This window comes from Alnus glutinosa, chromosome 6 (assembly GCF_958979055.1).
Source record: "Alnus glutinosa chromosome 6, dhAlnGlut1.1, whole genome shotgun sequence".
NCBI lineage: Eukaryota > Viridiplantae > Streptophyta > Magnoliopsida > Fagales > Betulaceae > Alnus > Alnus glutinosa.
In genome coordinates this window covers 17,501,041-17,515,524 of record NC_084891.1, presented here as the reverse complement: position 1 = coordinate 17,515,524, position 14,484 = coordinate 17,501,041, and the positions used below count along the sequence as shown (strand labels likewise).

General features: G+C 36.6%; 1 pseudogene; it reads left to right on the top strand.

Annotated features, from left to right (window-relative positions):
• The first annotated feature begins 12,537 nt into the window (after positions 1-12,537).
• On the top strand, positions 12,538-12,635 carry LOC133872100 (small nucleolar RNA R71; annotated as a pseudogene).
• Positions 12,636-14,484: the final 1,849 nt, after the last annotated feature.

Here is a 14,484-nt window from a genome sequence, read left to right as displayed (position 1 = left end):
TCTCACTCCTTAGGCTGTTTAGCTCTAGCACTTGCTGTTTGTACTTCTCCCTCAGCTTTAAGAACTCTACGTATTGAAGCTGATAGGCTGTCTGCATATCTTCTTCATCACTGTTCTCAGAGTAGTAGGACTGAGAATCCTCATTTTCTTCATGTGGGGCCACGAAGGCAAGGAACTTTTCTTCCTTAAGAGTTTCTTCCTCTTTCTCAGACTCTTCACTGAGAATAGCATTAAAGGCCTTCCCCTTTAGTTTCTTCAGATTTGCACATTCAATCTTGATGTGCCCGAAGCCTCAGCATTCAAAGCATTGAGGACCCCTTGGATCCTTCTTCTCAACTTCTTCTGGCTCAGCTACGTGGAGAGCCTTTTTTAGTCTGTCAGAGAACTTTTTCTAGAACTTATTATTCTTCATGAATCACTCGAACTTCTTGGCTAACATTGCCACTGCATCTTCATCAATATCAGAGTCTTTGTGAGATGAGACTCTAATTTTATTCTTAGATGCCTTGGATGCCTTGAGGGCAATGGTCTTTGCCTTTCTAACCTGAGGTAAGGAATATTCATATGTTTGAAGAGATCCTACCAGCTCTTCAATCTTCATCTCTTCCAGATCTTTGCTTTCTTCTATGGTGGTCACCTTAATCTTGAAGCGCTTAGGCAAAGATCTTAGTATCTTTCGAATGAGTTTTACATTCGAGATTGGCTTCCCAAGACTTACCATCAAGTTTCTTAGGTTGCTAATCTTGGTGTAAAACTCTCCGAAGGTCTTTTCTTCAAGCATCTTAATTTCTTCAAATTTAGAAATCAACATTTGAAGTTTGGCAGATTTAACCAGTTTCATGCCTTCATATGTTATTTCTAGAATTTGCCATGCATCTTTATAATTGTTAGAAGTGCTTGACATAGGGCATGGAGGGCTTTATAATTGGAAAGTTGTGCGCTTGTTTGAGTAACAGAAAGTTCCTCTGTATCTTCTAGTTTAATCCAACCAGTTTCAACAATTTTCTAGACGTCAATTGATTTTAAAAAGAAACGCATGCGGGCCTTTCCAATAGCCATAGTTCGTCCTATCAAAGGGTGGAACTAAATTAAGATTTTGAGACATGATAAATAACAAGAAGAGAAATAGAAGTCAAGAGATCACACTCAAGAATTTAATCTTAACTAGAATGTACCAAGCTCTGATACCATTTGAAAAATAAATATTTGACTTCTAAAAACCAAGTGTGAGTTCGTGTGCAACAAAATATCTTAAATGCGAAAAAATAAAAGAAACAAGATATGTGTTGACGAAGTGGAAACTCTGTGAAGGAAAAAACCATTCCAGGGTAGCCAAACCCAGGAAATCCACTATCCAAAGACAAAGCAAGTTACAAAGCACTCGTACTCACAAAACCTATTGCAGTAGTCATACCTTTAACTATAACACGAAGCCCATCGTGAACGCTTCCCAACGAAGTCTCCTATTTGAAGGGTTCTTTGATGGAATCCTTTACCTTGGGGCCGACCCCTAAGATAGACTTCACACTAATAAAGAGCACACACCGGCAATGGCTAGAGAGCTAGCGGATCTTCAATTCTCCCTAAACACCCTTTCTATGGAATTCTATACTAAATTATTACAAATAACAAGCCTAAAGCCATCTATTTATAGGCTTACAGAAAACCTAATTCTACTCAAAACTAGACTCTAGCGAGTTGGCATCTGAACGGTTTTCTGCGACCGTCTTTCAAGAATAGCGCGATTCTTCCCATAATAAGACCACGTCTGGAAGGCTTGGCCGAGTGTCCGGACAGTCTTCACTGTCACTCATTTTCGCGTCTGTAAAGGAAACCCGAAATATTCTGGAATTCTGGGTAGCGTCCGGACGTGTTGCCACGTCGTCTAGACGTCTTGCAGAAACTTCCCAAACAGTGTCGACTGAAATCCAACTCCATGTAAAACTTGGAGTAGCTTGACCTAGCGTCCGGACGATGTTTCTCTGACGTCCGGAAATCTTCAACGCTGAAGCTTCTAGACACTGCGGGGCTTCTGGATGCCTTCAAAGGCCCATCCAGATGGTTGCACAGGAACCGGTTGATCTGACTTGGAAATTGATGGAATCTTCATGGACATCTTTTAGAAACCCTTGACCAGTCACATGTCTTGAAACGAACACTTTCCATATAACTTGAAGACCCTAAATAAAACCGATAAACCTGTTTAAAATGCAACCGTTACATAAAGTGTTTTTGTCAACCAGAATGTTGCCAACATAAAATACTAACAATTAACATAGGCCCCTCTTCTTATCATCTTACCGGTCTGCTGTCTAAATTTATTAGCGCTAAGTCCTACTAGCTACGACGCTGCATTGTACTCCATCACTATCCTTTTCCCTGCGAGGATCCCCCACATCTTGTGCGGATCTGTAATGGTCAGCACTTTGAAACAAATGCTTCCATCCGGATTGATACCTAACACATTTATAATTACCGATGTTAATTATTTCAAATTGAATATTAACTACAAAACATATACACATATTTTTATATATTGATATTTTTTTATAAAAATATATACTTATCATTCAGATTTGATCAGGGCACAGCACCTATGTAGTAGGGTCCTCGGGCTGCACATCATGCAGGTCATCCGGAGCCTATGTCTCGCTATCGTCCGAACTTGTGTCTCGTTGTTGTACATGCCCGCGTTGCTGTGTGGGAATAGCCTCTCCACAGCTTCATGGGAACACATTCCTAGCTCGCTCATTGTCAACGACAAAGGTGACATATGAAATGAAGCACCTGTGTCGTACGGTGAAGGTTGATACCCCACCTGGGTCAAGCCTGTCGGACTGTATGCTCTAGGGATAGGTGCATGTTTGTACTTCCAAATGATCTGGAAGTACTAGTTGATACCCTGACTACTGCCTCATATGCGTAGCGAAGTCAAGTGCCTCACTATGCGCAAGGTCGCTAGATCCCGACCCCTGGGCTGTAGACAGTTTATGCTCGGGTGGGGTCCTCTATGCTCTGGACTTTCCCCTATAACTCATTGTAACCTGCAAAATACATCACACACCCAAATTAAGCTATGCGGGTCATTTGAATGAAATAATTTGGATGCCAATATTTAGCTGGAGTCCAAATGGCTTGAATGAAGTATGAACATATCACAACTATTAATGAAATTCACTAACAGATTTAAGCCTCAGTGACATGCAAAATTGAAATGATTCGGTGTAAGATCATGTTATTTCAATTTATAACCTAAGTGATTTTCTCAAAGCAAACTCTCTATTTTCTCTTATGACTCAAACCATCACGTATTCTTGATATATATATATATATATATATATAAGAATTGCAACTCAAATCCCTTGATCTCGTATATTCACCTACAAATGAAGCCCTAATGACGTTGCAAAAAATAGTGGCAGAGCAACTTATAAATTTAAGCTTGGTTAGGTTCAGTGACGAAGGAGGGGGAGCCGGTAGGGGCCATGCCCCCCCCTTCCCAATTTCTTGGAAAAAAAAATTATCCGCAAGACTACCTAGAAAACCCAACATTACAATTCAGAGAGATGGTTCACATAGCATTTTTGTCAGGGAGATGAAGGGAGACAATGGTTGCAACCCAGTTGGAGAAGTTCACGAAGATATCACCCTTTTTCAGCTCATAGAACCCAATCTCTTCCTTTTTCGCAGAGCCGCGTGCCATTGACAAACCCAAATGCAGAGAGAACGACGAAATAGCAGAGCACAGATAACTTCACCATTTTTTCGGACAAAATAATGTGATAAGATTTGACCAACGATCTTTTTCCACGTTATGGATATATGAATGGTAAAGCTTAAATGGGTCTTAATACACTTCGTACGTGAATCTTTTAGAATTGATGAGAGTTTTATCCACAAGACTTTACTGATCTTGAAAATGAACAGTTGGATATAGAACTTAACCATTATAAGCATAATGTAGTTCAACATTCGAGTTTCCAAGCACTGTCAAATATTTCTGAATTGTGCCAATGGTTGGTTAGTACCGGAAAATCAACTATCTACCAACTTATTTTTCGAGTTATTCTAGTTGTGCTTAGTCTTCTCCTTTCTATCGCAACTACAGAATGAGCATTTACAGCCATTAATATTGTCAAAACTAGGCTTCTCAACAAAATTGAAGATGAGTTTCTAACGAATTTTCTAATGGTGTACATCGAAATAGAAGTTGTTGCAACAATTAACATAGATTCAATCATAGATGATTTTCTGGATTCAAAAAAAAAAAACGACAGGTACCATTTTGATAGGTGTTTTGGCTTTTGATGTATATGAAACATTTATTTTGTATATTTTCTTTTGTTTAATTTTTTTTTTTTGTCAAAACTGAATTGATGCTAATTTCATTTTTATATATTTATTTCATCTTCAATCTTAATATATTTTTTATTCATGCTTTGACTTCTACCCCAATTTTAATATGTTTGTAATTCATACCTTGGTGGCTTGGCCCTACCCAAAATACTTTATGACTCCGTCTGTGCTTAGGTTGGCTTTTTTCCTCTATAAAAATTTAACCACTCTTTTTTTTTAGCCGCATAGAAGTGAGAAACTACAAACAAAATTAAAAGTTTAAAATTTTAGAACACTCCAATTTCTAATTCGTCTCCACTGTCCACACATCACAAAACAAAAAAGGTATCAACTTTTAGGTTTTTTTTTTTAACCATTCTTTCTCTACAAATTCAGTTTTTATTTTTCTAAAGACTATTTGAATCATTTTTGCACAGACATTGTAAGCTTTGAGCTTCATTAAGCTGGATTTTCATTTTCTTGTCAAACCAAACCCACAAACAACATAAAATTTCTTTTCTTTTCTTTTCTTCTTCCAGAAATCAAACAAAGACTAACACCTAAACCCCTAGCATCCCAAAGGAAAGCTAAAACAATACCAAGAATGAAAATATGTGGTCATATATTTTTAAAATATTATTTTACTTGAAAATGGTGAATTTGTCTCTGAATGATGATGGGTATGCTTAGATTTCTTTCTCGCCGTGCCATGCCAACTTCTTAAAGCTATCGCCACTTGATCATTGAAAATGGTGGGTTTCATGGAAGTCCTCATCTGTCAAATAAGTCCAAAGATCAATAAAATTAGTCTTTTGCTTAGAAAGTACTCAAACTTAGCCTATATAAAATCAACTAGGCCTGTATTATTTTGAAATTCAGTTTTTTAGTATCAATAATATTTCAGTCTTCAGAGTTATTCTCTGTTACGTTTGCTTCTTTGGGATGACTATTGTCTTTCTCTCTTCCCTAATCGTTATTTTATTAGATTAAAATAAGAATTATCCAAGATTATACCATTATGACGTTCGTGTATTTTTAAAATATTATACCCATTATTTATATTAATGGGGTTACTATGTCCTTTTTATACAAAAAGTATTACACTTTTAACGTACTAATGCTGTTATAATGCCTGTTTTAGTTTATAGGTATTTTAGGCAATAACTAGACAAATGTCGTGGTAATGCCCATATGAAAATATATGGTCATGCAACCTGCCTATTTTTATATGCCGTCATAATATCCAAGAAACATTAGGAAGCTATGTTAAGTTGTTTAGAAGTCAAAAGTGACGAATATGATAAAATAACCTTCTTAGCAATTTGTACTAATTCACTATCACATGTACAAAGCTGTGTTGCAGTAATCACTTGTGTGAATATTCTCTGAAAGCAGAAAAGGGAGTAAGTATAAATTACTTATTGAGTGTGATGCTGATTTCCATAATATATTGATTGCAGATTTGTTTAAATGTATGCATGTGAATGGATAATGCATTTTGTGCATGTTGTTGTGCTTAATCAATTTACTAATAACAGAGTTGGTGTGTTGTAGCTACCAATAGACCGAGGGTTCAAGTCCCACGGCAAATTGATAAGACTGGGGGTTTATGTCCCATGGCAACGATAAATTAGTAAGACTAGGGATTTAAGTCCCACGACAAATAAAGAAGACCGGGGGTTTAAGTCCCACGGCAAATGGGAGGGAGTAATGGCTCCAAGAATATTCGTTAACCGAGTAATGACTCTAAACGAGTGGAGTGAAAGAAAGAAAATAAATAAGGCATTACATATAAAATTGTCATCATGTCATTGCTTTATATATATATAGACATAAGGTTACATCATTGCATTATATGCTTCTAAAATAAATCAGTAACCATTATCTTAATGAAACAGTTGACTCACTCAATTACAATATAGGATTATGGTAATATCCATAATCACATAGATGATTATGCAGGTCTGAAAGAAGGAGATCAGGTTGACTAGGACTCATATGTTGATCCTGATATCTTTGGACTACTTTTGATAGCTTTAATATTCTAAGCTAACATTTGTGTAACCAATTATTTAATTGTAATTAATCATGTTACAGCCATTGTTGTATGTAACATGTTTAGAAAGATGTTTGTATTTCGGTAGGTTTTTATGTATGTGTATGTGTCGTTTGTGGCACTTGTTGTGATGTTTTTAGAGTACTTATTACGTGTAAAAGAAAACTACGTGTCTAATTAATATACTAAGGTAATTCAGTCAGCTCTTCTGTGTTGTGTTATCAATTCCTAAGTCTTTAGAAAAATATATTCCGCTGTGAGAGTTCATCTCTGATGTAATAATTTCACGTGGAAACCGGAGGTTTCTACATATGAATTTCCTGGTTCAAATTTGGGGCGTTACAACGACAAATTTGGACCTCGCGTGGCCCACGTTGCTAATGACATAAATCTATAATGATCACCAATCAAACATGGTTGAGTCGGTCACAAGAATCATTGGATTCAAGGCTAAACATAAAAATAAACCTTTGACCATAGGATTAACATGTATAGTAAGCCCATGTCTGTTATCCCACAAGTACCGGTACCATGTCATACGGCAATTTTTCTTCACTGTCTTTTATATGCATGCATTTACAAAATGTTAGTTTGTGACTGGCTACATTCTGTTGGACAAAATCACTTCTATGTAATGATGCATTTAAATAGAGATTCAGCTATTCAGAGGTCTCTAGAAGGTTCTGTACAGTCTACAAGTCAGTGAAATCGAATCCCTTGCAGCCGTCTGGACAACTTGACATACCATCTGGACGCTCAACAGTCCAAGCATCCCTCGTCCAGACGACGAGAACTTTCCATCTGGACCTTCCTCTGTTTGGAGAAGCTTCGAATTGCTCCAGCTTGGATTCGTCCGGACGTTTCAATAGCACGTCCGAACGCCACTCAGTGTTGGACCAGCTATGGGATTTCTTTCCAAAACACAAATATGGGAAGATAGCTGCAAGCGTTTGGACGATGTGGATTTCCGTTCGGACGCGCTCATCCATAAGGCAAGTTGTGCATTCAAAATCAAGACGTCTGGATGACAGTCTTCATGGTCCGGACGCGCAAGCTACATATATGGAAATTGTGTGCATCAGATCAATTGTCCAGACGACATGTTCTGTGGTCTGGATGCGCGAAGCCTTGATATGGAAATTGCGTGCAACTAAGGTGCGACCGTCTGGATGACATGGCAACATCGTCCGGACGCGACTTAATTCAATAAAGAATTTCTGCGAAATTTTGGAAAGCCGATCGCACAGTTGTCCGTCTAGATGCCTTATGTCTACCGTCCGGACGACGCCTAGGTTTTTCAAGCTAGGCGCTCATTTGAACCTACAGCCTATAAATAGAGGTACCTAGGCTTGAGAACTGCAAGAATTCAGTATTGAATTCCGTAGAGCTTAGAGAGTTATATTTTAGAGTTATTGTGCTGAATTGATCTCTCTCAAGCCATTGCCAAGTGTTGTTGCTGTACTAAAACTGAAGTCTATCTTAGGGGTCGGCCCTAAGGTAAAAGATACCATTAAAGGCCACTTCAAGTAGGTGACTTGGTTGGGAGGCGTTCTTGTTGGGTTACACGTTAGAGTTCAAGGTACGACCATTGCATAAGGGTATGTGAGTGCTACTGTTTTATAACTAGCTTTGTCTTCTGAATATTGGATATCCTGAGTTTAGCTGCCCCGGAGTGGTTTTTCTCTTAATTGAGTTTCTACTTCGTCAACAAAATATCTGTCCCTTTATTTTCCGCGTTGTGATATTTTGTTGCACACTATTGCCCACACTTGATAAATTAGAAGTCATTTATTTTTCAATTGGTATCAGAGCGGGTACACTCTGTTAAGGATTTATTTCCCGAGTGTGATCCTCATTTCTTGTGACTTCTATTTTTTTTATTACACCTTTTATCATGGATTTCTCTCAGTTACTGGTACGTCGAGTCTAGACGACTCCGTACGTGGATTTTAAATTTATATGAGTTTACCACTCGCAATAGTACGAATCAATTGTACTATAGTAAGAGTTATCGAACCACAACGATTGGGGGGTTGTTTTGCGTAACGGGATACTTAAAGAATGTATTTAACTTAACTTGCAAATAAAAACAAATGTAAAGTTGTAGAGTTGAAGCTACAACAAATCAAGTGATAAAAACAAGAAAATGAAGGCAAACTTAAAAGAAAACTTAGGGTAATGATCTTATCAAATCCTCAACCAATGGAATGCTTCATGTCTATATGGATCTTCCTAATATGCATGATATGAGAGCGTAATGGGCATCAACCATTATGACGACCTCAACATGAAAACACTTTCATTAAGACGTAATAATAAAGCACCTAGTTTCACATTAAACAACTCCACGTAAAAATTTAAACTATAATTGAAAAACGTTTTAAACTACCAACGGTGTGAAGTGATTAATGCTCCCTAGCTTGCTACTCTATAAAACATCCTAATAAGCATACACAATACATGAAAACCCTAATTAGGCCACAATGATAAGGTATCTAATTTCACACCGATCTATTTCACATAAAAATTACACTACAATTGAAAAACGTTTTAAACTACCAAAGGTGTGAAGTGACCGGTGCTCTCTAGCATACCCTATAAGGTGACTCTAATAGGTAAACACACATCATGTCAAATAGAACCATTGCAAAAGACATCGTTCCCTTTCAAGAACGTTGATTTTACTCAAGAAATCTAAGAAAACTCATAGACAAGTTAACTATTTTTTTAAGAATAAATGGATTGGAATATTGAAGACAAAACCTTTTAGCATGGGTTTTGCAATCCTCTAGCCCTTCAAAATCATCAAACACATCTAGAAAATCCTAAGAACATCAAGAACACTCCATGGTTTCGGAAAAGATTTTGATCAAAACCCTAAGGAAAGGCTTTAGCTAGACATGAAATAAACTAATCTAAGCATGAATTCTTTGAAAAACAGTAAAGAAATAAGCTTAAAACAAATAACAACAACTATATTAAACTATGTAAAATTCGGATTACAAAAGAAAGAAAAGGAAATACAAAACTTAAGCTTTGACTTGAAATTTAAAGAAGAAATACAAAGGAAACAAACTCTCTGGAATTAAGCCCAGAAAGCGTGCATCAAAGGAAACTAAAAACACAAGAAATTAAGTGATACACCTGAGAAAATTCAAAACCCCCAAAAGATGAATAAAATAACCTTAAAACATAATCTCATATATATAGAGATTTAATTTACAAAAGGGGACATCAAAGATCAATTTTTGGCCGCACAAGATAGTGTCGACATCCTCTGTGAACCACTCAAATTGGATTAATTTCATCCACACAAAACTTGTCGGCATCCGAAGATTTTCTTGAAAAATATCCAGGTTCGATCGATCGACTTCGTGGTTGTGAAAATAATCGATCGATCGATTGATTTTGGATCGATCGATTTTCTTCGACTGATAATGCGATCGATCGATTTCTTTACTGAAGAAATAATCGATCGATCAATTTGCCTTGGCCGATTTTTCTTATTTTCATGATCAACTTTGAACTCTGGGAATGACCAAATTGCCCTTGATGTATTTTCAAGTCTAATTCAACTGTTTGAACTAGATTTCAACTAAAACCTAAAAATAAGACATAACACAAAACTACAACAAAATGTTATATATATAACATAAACTAGGTCTAACAAATACAAATTAAGGGGTCTTGAATCGAATAATTCAAGGCTTATCACACCCCCAAACTTACATAATGCTAGTCCCTAGCATTACAACTTAAAATTAAAATACAAACAAATAATCTACATTCTCTTTCGTGGGAAACGCGATTGCAATGAGCACATGCAACAAGCCTTTTAAACCCTTAGTCTACCCTGGTGGACGAGTGAAGTCTCGTGAAGGTTTAGCAGAAATGCTACCTACAAACATTCTTTACAAAATATACATGTTACCTAATAAAAAGAAGTATCATCACAACAAGGGTTCAAAATTTATGAACAACTTTAAACTAATAAACTCCATCTTCACATAGTTCAGAAAATCATAATCTACTCACTTATAGATGGCCGACTAAGATCTCACATGTTAGAAATGATGCAGTTTGATATTAACATATAGTTATGGAGCTTTCAAAGAATATAACCTACATACATGCTCCAATGTCTCAAAATTCTTTATATCTCTCACTAGATGAAATAACTAAGGCATAGGCAGAATTTAATATTTATAACTTATTATGGTTGTGCAATGTTTAACTCCTTTAATCTTCTAAATGAACTATGTACCAAGTGTTAGGCCAGTGACTCCTAAACCATATGGCTTCAGGGCACTAGATGTAGAATATCCCTAAGGGCTTAATAACTCAAGTAAAAAAGAACTACGAAGTCAAACTAACCATTTATTATTTACTACTTACATTTTTTGATGCGAACTCTCAATGCTTAATGAGGCAAAAGGTCCAGTTACTCAATGAAGCTCTTATTCCTTCTTCTTCTTTTTTAACTATGCGCACGTCATCCATCTCACAAGTCACTTAATTTTTATCCGAGACACTCAAAACAAATATGAAAGGTATTAATTTAAGCACATACCCCAAAAACAATATGCCAATGTACATCATGATTTTTTTTTATTTTTTTTTTCAAATTTCTACATGTGAAATTCATAGCCAAAAGTAATTAAGAAGACTTAGACTCTCTAATTGTGTGATCATGTGTTCAAAATTTTTAAATTGTCAATGAAAAGCAAATCACAATTATAAATCAACTAATTTCTACAAAACAACATAGATTTTCACAAAGAAATTTGAAAATATTTTTGTACAAAATTCGAATTAAGTGTGCTTCTACACCCCCAAACTTAAAATAACACATTGCCCCTAATGTGTACAATACGAAATTGGTTAAGGGATAAAGAAAACCTGAATGGGGAGGTATGGCTCATAGCATACCCCCAAACTTAGAGGTAAAAACACTTAACCTAAAAAACAAAACTAAAAAGAAAGTGAAAGATAACAAATATTAACAAGCATGAAATATAAACAATGAAACAAAATGAATGGGGTGCCTCCTAGGAGCGCTAAGTTTAACGTCTTCAGCCAGACCCGTCAAAACTCACTGCTAATGAATGGAATTGTGTCTGGCAGTGGTTGGGCAAAATTTATCGTTTCGTGGCCATTCCAATTAGAATCCTTGAGACATAGTGGATATGGCACTTCAGGTTTAAAATGTGTCTCAAGAAACGGTGTGGTGGAGTGTGGTGGTTCGATAAACACTCCCTTACCTTTGGCAAGTTTTGTCCTTTCTAATTGCCTAATTGGTTTAGTCTTTGTCTCTCCCACCTGTGGTTTAATGACTATCCCTCCACTCCTAGGATTAGTAACAGATTGACTAGAACACTTCCCTATCTCTCTCTCATTAAGGGACTTAGCTAGTTGTCCGAGTTGGACTTCTAGCTTTTCTATAGACTGAGAATGGGAATTCAGAATCTGAGTCTGTGACTCAAATTTACTGAGGATGGTCAACACCTTTTCCCTCAAATGTAGAATTTCTAGGAGGTGGAGGGGCTAATTGCTATTGTGGGTTAGGAGGACAACTATTAGGTGGCAGCTGGTAAAATTGATTATTGGACTGCTGATAAGCTTGGTTTTGCAGTCCATTGTATTGTGGAACATTAGGCCACCACATATTACTATTGTTTCTCAAACCTGGGTTATAAGAATTATTAAAATGATCACCACCCGGTCTAGAGAAAGCTGCGTTCATTTGCTCAGTTGGAGGCTCAGAAAACTGTCCAACAATAGGACAATTTTTGGCCTGATGTGATGGGTCGGAGCAAAATGAACATGCATTGTGTGGGTGTGTGTATATGAGATACGGTCGTAGGAACAAAACCAAATGCAAGTAATTGATCTAACTTTCTAGACAAAGCATCTACATTGGCATTCAAGTCCAAAGGTTGGGATACCTCATAGAGAGTTTGGCTCTTAGCGTTTGTCCTACGACCGGATGATGAATGGTGTAAAGATTTTCCGACAAATTTTTAAAAAGTATTCATGCATCATCCTCACTCTTTAACATAAACGTGCCTCCACACGAGGCATCTACCATCTGTCTATGAGGCTTAGTCAAGCCATCATAGAAACCCTGCACTAATTGCCACTTGGGAATAGCATGATGTGGACACTTTCGTAAAAGGTCCTTCATCCTCTCCCAAGTCTCATGAAATGGTTCTTCCTCTATTTGCGAAAAACCAGTTATGACTTTTCGTATTTGATTTGTTTTCCCTATGGTAAAATACTTCTTAAGGAACTCGTGTTGCATCTAAGCCCAAGAAGTAATGGAATTAGTCTCTAGGGAATTCAACCAAAACTTAGCTTTATCTTTCAGAGAGAACGGAAATAGGCACATCCTCTAAAAAATTATGCAACCTTATGGTGGAGCAGATTTCAATAAATTCATCTAAATGCTTATGAGGGTCCTCGGTACTAAGTCCGTAAAATAATGGAAGCATTTGAATGAATAAGGACTTAATTTCAAAATGAGCTGCCGTAATGTCCGGCAACTGAAGGCTTGAAGTAGGTGTGTATGTCGAGGGAACATAGTGGTCCCTCAACAACACAGGCTTTGGTTCTTTAGCCATTGGGTCTTTAGAACGGGCTATTAGACGTGAGTTCTGTTTGGATCTACTTCGTCTAGAAATCCGCTCTAAATTTGGGTCATATGGAAAAATAGGCAATGATAATGAACGATGACCAAACATGCACCAACAAAAATTAATCTATATATACAAGGTGAAATGAAAAAGGCAGAAAAACTAATCGGTTCTACAGTGAGGCAGTGCAGTAGCAGCTGGAGTGCTACTGTAGGAAAAGTCGCTCGATCGACTTTTTTGTCGATCGATCGATTATATAATCGCTCGATCAATTCTCTGCAGAAAAGAAAAATGCAAGAGAAATGTAGAAAAATAAATCTAAACAAAATTAAAGACTAAATATGAAAATTACAGTAAGAAATTCAATGTAGGTTCGGTCTAGAGACAGCGGAAAAGTAGTGCTACTCAAAACAGAAGTTGATCGATCGGATTCTATGTCGATCGATCAAAAATTTTTAGTTCACTGAAATCGATCAATCGATATTTTCTGTAGAAACAGAACTTTGCATAAAACAGGTAGAACCGAATTCAAACACTAAAAAATGCAAAAAATAGTTCACAACAGAAATAAAACCGCTTATGGACAGAATTTACAATATGTACTAAATCATACTAAATACAATCTTAAATATCCCATAAACAACTGTTACAAATCCCCAGCAACAGCACCAAAAATTGGTACGTCGAGTTTAGACGACTCCGTACGTGGATTTTAAATTTATATGAGTTTACCACTCGCAATAGTATGAATAAATTGTACTATAGTAAGGGTTATCGAACCACAGAGATTGGGGGGTTGTTTTGCGCAAAGGGATACTTAAAGAACATATTTAACTTAACTTGCAAATAAAAACAAATGTAAAGTTGTAGAGTTGAAGCTACAACGAATCAAGTGATAAAAACAAGAAAATGAAGGCAAACTTAAAAGAAAACTTAGGGTAATGATCTTATCAAATCCTCAACCAATAGAATGCTTCACGTCTATATGGATCTTCATAATATGCATGATATGAGCACGTAATGAGCATTAACCATTACGACGACCTCGACATGAAAACACTTTCATTAAGACGTAATAATAAAGCACCTAGTTTCACATTAAACAACTCCACGTAAAAATTTAAACTATAATTAAAAAACGTTTTAAACTACCAACGGTGTGAAGTGATTAATGCTCCCTAGCTTGCTACTCTATAAAACATCCTAATAAGCATACACAATACATGAAAACCTAATTAGGCCACAATGATAAGGTATCTAGTTTCTCACCGATCTATTCCACATAAAAATTACACTACGATTGAAAAACGTTTTAAACTACCAAAGGTGTGAAACGACCGGTGCTCTCTAGCATACCCTATAAGGTGAATCTACTAGGTAAACACACATCATGTCAAATAGAACCATTGCAAAAGACATCGTTCCCTTTGAAGAACGTTGATTTTACTCAAGAAATCTATG